The following is an 11,517-nucleotide window of genomic DNA, read 5'->3' as shown; positions in this document are numbered from 1 at the left end:
TCCCTGGTGTCGTACTTGTGTGGGGCTACCAGGCCCACAGAGGCCCCCGTGGCTGGGCCAGGCGGGGGCTTGGAGAAGGCAGAGGTGACCGGGGTGTCGAGGGAGGGTGTCGGCTGGGTGGATAAGGCCGTCTGGTTGTTGGGGTGCGTAGTGGAACTACTTGCCCTCTGGGCATCGGTTAGCGAATTAGCTCCTACATCCGATGTGTTCATGGTGGCAGTGGGCATTGGCGAACTAGCAGCAGAGGATGGTGCGTGGTGAGGGAGCGGATTAGCTCCGTTGTCATGGGTGGAGGCGCATATCTCTGGTGTAAGGGAGAGTCTACCCTCACTAACTGCACCATGCAGACTCTCACTCTGAGAAGGGGTGGCCTGGGTATTATATACCTCTTTGCTAGAAAAAAAGAAGAAGAAAAGCATACAGGCTTAATACAATTACATTCTTAATATCATAATTTAAAATCATTGAAATCTGCACAGTGCCTGGAGGTGTGAGGGTTGTCTCCCCTTGGCCGACTGTGATGAGACTCCCTGCCGTTAGCTATGCTTGGACCCACACCAGACGACAGCCCAGGACCACTGCTAGACACCTGCCACAGACCACAAACACAAACATCAATGGGCGCACTGATGAAAATATTTACATGACATGATTACATACTGCAGGATAATGACATGATGACATACTGCAGGATAATGACATGATTACATACTGCAGGATAATGACATGATTACATACTGCAGGATAATGACATGATGACATACTGCAGGATAATGACATGATTACATACTGCAGGATAATGACATGATTACATACTGCAGGATAATGACATGATTACATACTGCAGGATAATGACATGATGACATACTGCAGGATAATGACATGATGACATACTGCAGGATAATGACATGATGACATACTGCAGGATAATGACATGATTACATACTGCAGGATAATGACATGATGACATACTGCAGGATAATGACATGATGACATACTGCAGGATAATGACTAATTCAATACTGTGTCACGTGAATAAGAAATGAGTATTTAGCTCCCATGTTAAACCCATCCTGTCATTGTATGACTAGAAAAACCTACAAAAACGACCATGCCATTGCACTGTATACGTATGATAAGCCCTGAATCCAAGAAGTGGTACAACAAACAACCTTTCTCTGACCTCCCCAAAAAAGTCTGTGACACTCAGTTCAGTATATCAATCACTCATACGAAAATTATTTAACCAAAAGGGGTAGCTTCCATATAATAACTCCATCTGGTAGAAAGGCGGACATTTTACCCATTGTGGTGTACATGCCCATCATAAGCATTCACTCCAACAAACAATGCTTGTAAACAAAGTGAGGGTTACAATTTCTGACATTAACAAATATATTTAAGGCTTTTTATATACCTTGTACAATGTATATATTTTACATGCTATTGTTGAACTAAAAGGTATAACATAACTGTTTTTTTTTACATAGAAAAAACAGCAAACCATACCCATTTCACTGACTTATGTCCATAGAACATGGTCTAAATTAAGTTGTGGGAATTGTCTAAAACAAACCAGAAACATGAAAAAAAAAAAACTCTATTGGTATTCCTGATACAGGACTGTTTATGTATAAAAAATAACTGATAGTACAGTTCAAAATTAAATTCACAGTATTCTTTCTTATGAACGCTAGAAAAAACTAACTGGATTTTTAAAAAGCAAACACAAAAGGTCCACAGCCAAAAGTGATAACATGTTTATTTTTTTAATGTTTTTTTGTATACTTGAATAATGAGTTTAAAAGAAAGGATAGAAAGAAAGGGTGTCTCAGTGAGTGTGAAAAGAGGGATGCAGAGAAAAAAAGGGTGCCGTTGGCGATGCATGACCAGAAGGGAGGCTGAAGTCATCGTAGTCGGTGCGGCGTTGTTTATTAGGAGAGTGGTCGTTGACATGGTCGTCGCCATGGTAACGGCGCTTCCGGTTCGGCCTCTCCTCACTGCTTCCTTGATGGGGTGCCGTTGGCGATGCATGACCAGAAGGGAGGCTGAAGTCATCGTAGTCGGTGCGGCGTTGTTTATTAGGAGAGTGGTCGTTGACATGGTCGTCGTCATGGTAACGGCGCTTCCGGTTCGGCCTCTCCTCACTGCTTCCTGCCCTCCTCACTGCTTCTTTGGAGCTGGGCTTGTCCAGATGGGGCTCTCTGCCCTCTTCTCGTCGCTCCGGCCCTGTGGCCAGGCTGTCGGTCTCAGAGACAGTTCTCTGGATCTCCCTGGTGTCGTACTTGTGTGGGGCTACCAGGCCCACAGAGGCCCCCGGGGCTGGGCCAGGCGGGGGCTTGGAGAAGGCAGAGGTGACCGGGGTGTCGAGGGAGGGTGTCGGCTAGGTGGATAAGGCCGTCTGGTTGTTGGGGTGCGTAGTGGAACTACTTGCCCTCTGGGCATCGGTTAGCGAATTAGCTCCTACATCCGATGTGTTCATGGTGGCAGTGGGCATTGGCGAACTAGCAGCAGAGGATGGTGCGTGGTGAGGGAGCGGATTAGCTCCGTTGTCATGGGTGGAGGCGCATATCTCTGGTGTAAGGGAGAGTCGACCCTCACTAACTGCACTGTGCAGACTCTCACTCTGAGAAGGGGTGGCCTGGGTATTATATACCTCTTTGCTAGAAAAAAAGAAGAAGAAAAGCATACAGGCTTAATACAATTACATTCTTAATATCATAATTTAAAATCATTGAAATCTGCACAGTGCCTGGAGGTGTGAGGGTTGTCTCACCTTGGCCGACTGTGATGAGACTCCCTGCCGTTAGCTATGCTTGGACCCACACCAGACGACAGCCCAGGACCACTGCTAGACACCTGCCACAGAACACAAACATCAATGGGCGCACTGATGAAAATATTTACATGACATGATTACATACTGCAGGATAATGACATGATGACATACTGCAGGATAATGACATGATTACATACTGCAGGATAATGACATGATTACATACTGCAGGATAATGACATGATTACATACTGCAGGATAATGACATGATTACATACTGCAGGATAATGACATGATTACATACTGCAGGATAATGACATGATTACATACAGCAGGATAATGACATGATGACATACTGCAGGATAATGACATGATGACATACTGCAGGATAATGACATGATGACATACTGCAGGATAATGACATGATGACATACTGCAGGATAATGACATGATGACATACTGCAGGATATTGACATGATGACATACTGCAGGATAATGACATGATGACATACTGCAGGATAATGACATGATGACATACTGCAGGATAATGACATGATGACATACTGCAGGATAATGACATAATGGCACACTGCAGGATAATGACATGATGACATATTGCAGGATAATGACATGATGACATACTGCAGGATAATGACATGATGACATACTGCAGGATATTGACATGATGACATACTGCAGGATAATGACATGATGACATACTGCAGGATAATGACATGATGACATACTGCAGGATAATGACATGATGACATACTGCAGGATAATGACATGATGACATACTGCAGGATAATGACATGATGACATACTGCAGGATAATGACATGATGACATACTGCAGGATATTGACATGATGACATACTGCAGGATAATGACATGATGACATACTGCAGGATAATGACATGATGACATACTGCAGGATAATGACATGATGACATACTGCAGGATAATGACATGATGACATACTGCAGGATAATGACATAATGGCATACTGCAGGATAATGACATGATGACATACTGCAGGATATTGACATGATGACATACTGCAGGATAATGACATGATGACATACTGCAGGATAATGACATGATGACATACTGCAGGATAATGACATGATGACATACTGCAGGATAATGACATGATGACATACTGCAGGATAATGACATAATGGCATACTGCAGGATAATGACATGATGACATATTGCAGGATAATGACATGATGACATACTGCAGGATAATGACATGATGACATACTGCAGGATATTGACATGATGACATACTGCAGGATAATGACATGATGACATACTGCAGGATAATGACATGATGACATACTGCAGGATAATGACATGATGACATACTGCAGGATAATGACATGATGACATACTGCAGGATAATGACATGATGACATACTGCAGGATAATGACATGATGACATACTGCAGGATAATGACATGATGACATACTGCAGGATAAAGACATAATGGCATACTGCAGGATAATGACATGATGACATACTGCAGGATAATGACATGATGGCATACTGCAGGATAATGACATGATGACATACTGCAGGATAATGACATGATGACATACTGCAGGATAATGACATGATGACATACTGCAGGATAATGACATGATGACATACTGCAGGATAATGACATGATGACATACTGCAGGATAATGACATGATGACATACTGCAGGATAATGACATGATTACATACTGCAGGATAATGACATGATTACATACTGCAGGATAATGACATGATTACATACTGCAGGATAATGACATGATTACATACTGCAGGATAATGACATGATTACATACTGCAGGATAATGACATGATTACATACTGCAGGATAATGACATGATGACATACTGCAGGATAATGACATGATGACATACTGCAGGATAATGCTTTGCAATAGTATTTCAACAACAATAGCTTCTTCTCTTGTCCTTGCAAGCAGCCAAATACCATGACAACAATCCTATACGTGGCCCGATATCAGATAACCACACTTTATCAGATAGAAACTATTCTATGCTACCGTTTTGGCATGTTATTTGACTAAGTACCTTGTCAGTGTGTTTGAGGCCATTGACTTTGTGGTGTCCGTTCTGGTGACCGTTCTGGTTGGGTTTGGCGATGCCGTTACTGTTGTGGTACGCCCCAGCCTCACTCCCACCAGCACCGTTGGTCTTAACGGCCGGCTGGGGTCGCGGGGCCGGTCCGTAGACGGCTCCTCCGTTCCTCCCGTTGAAATTAGGCTTGGCCAGGCCGTTTTCTAGAGCGCCGCCCTCCTGATCAGACTCCTCTGATGACTCGTGGCCGTACGGCACCAGGAAGGAGGAGCCGTGATTCCCATTACTGGCTAACGTGCCGTTCATACGAGGCGGGCGAGGGGCGGACATACAGGCTGAGGTAGACTGTGAGGAAGAGGAAGAGGAGGAGGCGGACGGCTGGACGTAAGAGGAGGAAGCTGAGGCTGAAGAAGAGGATGAGGAGGGGCGGATCTGCTTGCCCTGGCCAATGTAGAAGGAGAGCTTCTGTAGAAGGAGAGCAGGGTCGGGGATCCCAGTGGGACGGCAGAGTGGGTTTGAGGAGATGGAGGACGAGGAGGATGAAGAAGAGGAGGCGGAGGGCAGCACGTGGCTCGGTTTTCCGAGGCCGCCACTGCTGGTGCTAGGCTTGGAGCCAGATGGATTGTCTCTTAGAGAGCCGTTCCCGTTGACGTGAAGGGTGTTCTGTGAAACAACCAAAATAAGTTAGCTACAAGCCTCATTACACACTGCTGTTTCCCTTACCATTGAATAGGTGGGGCGGACCCCCCTGTCTGGAGTTTTGGCTTAGATAGAACTCAATAGAAAATGAGTAAATGGTAATGGCATCGCTGGATGTGTACTCATGTGCCCTGCCAAAAACAAATCTGTGCGAAACGCTGGTACGCGAGCTTGCTGTGAATACAGTATTATCATTCATTGATCTTTAATAATCATCAGAATTATCATTAAGTATCATGCCAATGTGGTGTGAAGCTGCGTGTGGAGGCTCATATGACAATCAAAGAGTGTGTGTGTGTATACAGTGCAGTATAGAGGCTGTAACTTAGCCATGTTTGGGGGCAGCTGGGGGCCGATGAAGCCGGTGGAGTTGTGGCGAGGCCCAAGGTTGACACGGGGCGTGAGGACAGGGCGCGGGGACGACTGGCCTGGGGTGCGGCTCACGAGGTTACAGTACAGGGGGGGGGGGGGCATGCACAAGAAATGTAAGTTGTGAAGTGTCTTTGCGCCTCTGTGGTACTCACCTGATGTAGAAGAGCACGTAAGCCTTTTGGTTGAGAACGGATCTGATGTCACTGACAGACACCGAGGAGTCGTACATCTGATACCACTGCCCGTTACTGGCCTGAGAATTAAGAAGAGGACTGTTAACGTCACATCACATCAACATCTAATTCTGAGCAAAATGAGACTGGCTGATGCACTGGTGAACTGAATTTTTATGGGGTGTGTGTGTGTGTGTGTGTGTGTATGTGTGTGTGTGTGTGTGTGTGTGTGTGTGTGATACCTTGATGTAGCAGTAGTAGTGTCCAGCATGGCAGCTACGGCCTGAGTGGACCAGCACTGCGTACAGAACATAGACCTGGGGCTCCCCGTGGGACTGGGACATGAAGGGCCTAAGGTCCAGGTACTCGGGGTACCTCACGTCCTGAGTAAGGAGAGTAAGGACGTGGTCAGCACCACACAGGGAAACGGACACGGGGTACATCTTCAAAATAACTATGGCATTTCTGATTGTCTGAGAAGAGGAAAAAAATACCCTATTGCATTTAACATTCTAAACCTGAATCCAAATATTCCCAAAATGATCTTACCTTTCCAATCTTGCCCCCGTTGAAGTTGGCAAAGCGCTTCAGTGAGATGGTGAGCACGTTGGAGCTCCGGTGGATGGTGAATCTCTTTGAGGCTGGAACCATTTTCTTACACCTGCAGACAGGTTTTAGTCAGTTGCATTCCAAACTCAATAGGCTGCACAAATAAATGAATACAGGTATATACTAACTTTGTGCATTTGTATGCATTCTCTCCATCCAGTTGCTCTGGCTTGACAAACTGCTCCAGTGCCTTGGTTATGCTGGGAGCCATCTGCAAGACGACAGACACAATTCTCAATTATTTACTTATTACCAATATCTCATATCACGATGAATAATTCTTGCAAAAGGTACTTGATTGATGTGAAACAGCAGAATGATTATGTATAATTGTGTGTTACCGTTATTTCCAATGCGACATCCAAGTAGGGGTCAAACGTGTCAGAGACTGCTTTGCAGTTTAAACATTTTACTGTGAAAGATTGAGCATTGAAGATTCAGTGCTTTTCTTTGCTAACTTTGTACGGGTAAGCAACATACATACAGTATAAGCAGCATACAAATGAGCAATGCAAGTTTGGACCAATAACTTACCCCTGGATCGTAGGTACCCTCCAAAGACTTGGTGGATAAAACTGGTTGCCTGCGTTTGCCTGTCCAATCTATTGAAAAAAGAAATGTCAGAAGAATTAAAAAGACAAACTACAAACTACTCAAAATGTGAATGAATTATTCCTAATAGTCAGCCAGTCTGTACTACAGTACATTCTCAAATCAAGATACTCGTTTATTAACCATTAGCAACACAAACTGTTACAGCCCTTTGAGAAGAAGAAATAAAGGGGAAGAGACAGCAGAGGAAATAGAGCAAAGATAATTACAGAAAGGTAACCTGTTGGCGCAGAAAGGAAATCCACTATCCACAAGAGCTTGCTACAGTCAGTTTTAAGGGTCGCTTCTATAAGCGAGGGTCATTGCAACATATCTATTAATCATGTCTCACTGTATTCTAAGCTAAATATGAATGTAGGTCAGATCCAAGTACACTACATCCTAGTGGCTGAACACTGATTTCCATAACTCCCTCAGTAACACCTACTTGGTTCCAGGCAGGCAGGACTTTTGCATAGCATCCACTGTGCATCGCAGGAACTTGTGGGCATCCTCCTGACTCCCTAAGCGGAAGTGCTTTGCGATCCCTACCGGGTGTAACAGGGCAGGTAGATGACCAAACCATACAGTTGACAAACACTTGAGAGCATCAAACAATCACATTGACATGGTTATGGTTAGCTGTTACTTATCGTTTGGTATTTTGGTGGAAGCATAGGATGCTATTGCTAAGAAGCTGTCTGTCAAATAGTTCTCCCTCCAAAATAAATTGATAGCACCTTCTACTTTTTTGGAGGGAAAATAAATTTTCTGAAGATACTGTGTGTTCCCTGGATTTGGCACCTGTGATGCTATCCAACTCTCTTTGCATTTTTGGAGGGAAAACTATTTAGCTGACAGGCTGGTCATATTGTCCATATATCTATTATTTTGATACAGCAAATATGTTTTTTGGTTTTGTTCTGATGTGATTGCAGGCAGTTATTATTGTTATTATTGTATTTTTTTACAACAACACATATTTCCATCAAGCATATATTAAATAGTAATATAGTTTTTTTTCTGATTGTGAGTGGACACTCACGTTTTAGTTCATTGAAGACACCAATGGGCTTGATGACGTTCCCCGAGTTAGCAAAGACCTGGGTGATGTGGTTCTGCATGGTGCACATCATACAGAAACCAGGCTCATCACCTAAAGGGGAACAGATATGGAAGTTAATCGGATAAGAGGCATGTTGTACCGTATCTTTTAGCATTCTGTTCCGATTAACTTCATTCCTCAATACAATTGTTTAAAATTCAATATATCACGACCTAAATAGTCATTCAGTCTGGAAACCAGATTGGTTATATCTTCATTCACATACATGTTTTGGAATGTTCCCGGGTCAGCATGTAGTTGGTGAGGGGAACGGTGTAGGTGAGACACTGCAGAGCCGAGTTGAGGAAGCAGGTGTTTCCCAGGTTCTGGAGGCCCGCTCCGATGCGGTGGATCTGGCTCCACTTCAAGTTGAGCCGCTCCATAGGGAACAGGACCTTCTGGGGGAGGCCAATGCCGTCCCCACTGCTCAGCACCACTGGGGAGGGTGGGGAAACACAAATAAAAACACTGAGATTAGTCACAGGCGGAAAATACTTTTAAAGAAAGTTTTACGTTTTGTTTATATGGGAAAAAAATCAGGTGTAGTGCTGAGGCACAAATATGTACATTTCAAGCCTGCAAACTGCGACACTTTAAATAAATGTGCAATAACACTATTGTGCAATATGACAACCCTAGTCGTCTATCTGTACAGTATAGTATAGTGGATAGTGTACATAGCCTTTATTTATGTAAACCAGCTCCTTCCCTTCTTGTGTTTTTTCTTAAAAGTTTATTTTTTTTTTTCCTAACACCAGGGGAGCCACCCCTCCTAAATTTCGTTGTTTGGTACCTGTACTGTAGCAATGACAATAAAGACCATTCATTCATTCATTCATTCATTCATTCATTCATTCAACTTGGAAACAAGCGATGGAGTGCTAGGTGAGAGCAGAGGGCAGAGAGATGCTGTCTTTATTACTGACATCACACAGTAGGTTCTACAAGAGAGAACCTCATTCTGGGTCATTTGCTTGGGGCTACATTAAGCGATGGATTACCTCCCCTCACAGTACAACATGCTTACATAACTTGCCATGCCATAGAGAAAAGACACACAACACCTAGGAAACCTGTTCAGTCGGTCAATTGGGCGGGAATTCCCTCAGCACACACATTGAATACATTTACAGTGAGTGCAGGTATTTGCCCTCGTTTTTACCCAGCATCAAGAGACCTTTTGATTTAACAAACCATATCTTCTCACCTTGCTCCTTGGGCCGATCCACTGAGTGGGTCGCACTGCTGTAGATGGTAGCTCCAGGTGTGGGGCCCAGGCAGCCGCCTGTCTTCACCCTGGGGGTGTCATTGGGTGAGGGGCCCACCCCCCAGCTGGAGCAGCTGCTGTCCATCCCGTCTCCACTACTGAAGGGGGAGCGCTTGCACCCGACTGACTCAAGGTCAGACTTCTCTGAAGATCTGTCAACTATGGTCATTGTTCATTGCTGATGGGCAAAAACAACAAACACAGATGAAAGTGTTAGCTATTTAATATGTAAGTATTGACAACTAGTTGAGGAATGATAACCCTGGTAGAGATTAGTGAAGTTGTATCTGAACCAAGCACACATACAATCTTCACTGGAGCTCTAGTGGGTTAGTATTACGCTATGATATTCAGATTGTAGTCCAAGAGTGCCAAATAAAGTGCAGTGTATATAGGATGCTCTAAACAACCTATGAAGCAACACTTTAATACAGTGTCATCCTTAGCTACCTGCATGCATGCATGTTCTGTCCAGCATCTAAATCAAACACACTGATTTTCTATTATAAATGGGTGACTTCTGGGTATGACAGATTCAGTTGGTGGATCTATTCACACATTATAGCAGGAATGACTCCCTGTCTGGTACTGAGAGGGGCTTATGATACTCAGTCAATCCCCATGAAATATGGCAGAACAAAATCGTTTCAAATGAAAGCTTGAGGAACAAAGAAGGGTTCACAAAAAGAGTAGCTAGCAAACCAAAGCCAGTTTTTGGTTTTTGAATCAAATGTACATAGCTAAGAAAGAGAAGGAAAGAGAGATAGAGCTCCTAAGTAAGTGAGGGACAGTGTCAGTAATACGCACAGGAATAAGCATACATCTAGAAGCATTTGGAGCATAGTAGTGTATTATGGAGATCCATTAGTATGTCATATTAACCACCAGGTTTACAATGCATGGCAAAACATTCCTATCACTTTAAGAATTTGCCCACCGATACAACCGTTCGTTAAATAAGATTTCACCGAATAATATTGCCAAACTAAAAATGCGCCTGCTTGTACCAAATAAATGGCTCGTACACACTAGATTCACGGACACGTGACAACGTTACAGTAGGGTGTTAGGGGCGTAAACGTTTGTGTACAGTAGAATTCTCGTCCAGCGTGCCTAGTTACAGGAACCACATCATGACTTCGGAGGGGGCAGAATTGATCAAGGACCCCAATTGAAATAAGCCAGTGGCTTTCTTGGGTTTTTATCCTATTAGTTTGACCTTGTATGTAATATGTACTTTCATGTACCTACTTCTGCAAACATTCTAATAAAGTTTTCAATCAATCAATCAATCAATCAAATAACAAACTTGACGGCTGGCTCGTGCAGAACACGCACGTTTACGACAACTGTTCCCTCCTCCCACCCAGGCTGAGAGAGGCTTTAGCCAACGAGACAGGCCTATAGCAACGCAACACACCAGGAGAAACAGAGAAACAGGTCATTTTAAACGTGTCTTACCCTGTTTTCGTCAACGATAAGGGAAAGTGAAGAGCGTGTGGCCTTTCTTGAGCACACGATCAGCATTCTGTTGTGGGGAAGCTCGCGCGTGCATGGTAACAACCACAGACGCCATGGTAACGGCGCACGTAACAATACTACAATTCTACAGCGAGGATGAGCCATAGATGCTACTACTACTACTTATGCTACTACTACTAGCTAGCTATAGTGCATCAATTATCTCATTCATTGCTCTATTGTTGTGGGGCATTCCTTCACAATGTAGGCTATAGGTCAGTCATGTCAAAGTCAAATACACAGGGGGCCAAAATCAAAAAAAAAATACAAGTGGAGGGCCGGGCTGGTTCAATGTTTATTAAAACTCG

General features: G+C 43.9%; 1 pseudogene across 1 annotated transcript; it reads right to left on the bottom strand.

Annotated features, from left to right (window-relative positions):
- Positions 1–581: 581 nt before the first annotated feature.
- LOC308173847 (ubiquitin carboxyl-terminal hydrolase 42-like) lies at positions 582–9,857 on the bottom strand (annotated as a pseudogene). Its single transcript has 13 exons — positions 9,629–9,857; positions 8,648–8,857; positions 8,362–8,472; positions 7,765–7,864; positions 7,260–7,327; positions 7,067–7,137; positions 6,854–6,936; positions 6,666–6,777; positions 6,359–6,499; positions 5,896–6,196; positions 4,867–5,535; positions 1,891–2,338; positions 582–589 (listed from the first exon to the last, which is right to left on the bottom strand). The product of its transcript is annotated as a ubiquitin carboxyl-terminal hydrolase 42-like (transcript).
- Positions 9,858–11,517: the final 1,660 nt, after the last annotated feature.

This window comes from Nansenia antarctica (assembly GCF_963989245.1).
Source record: "Nansenia antarctica genome assembly, chromosome: 19".
NCBI lineage: Eukaryota > Metazoa > Chordata > Actinopteri > Argentiniformes > Microstomatidae > Nansenia > Nansenia antarctica.
Note: the sequence above shows the minus strand (reverse complement) of the source record. Positions and strands in the feature narration are given on the sequence as shown.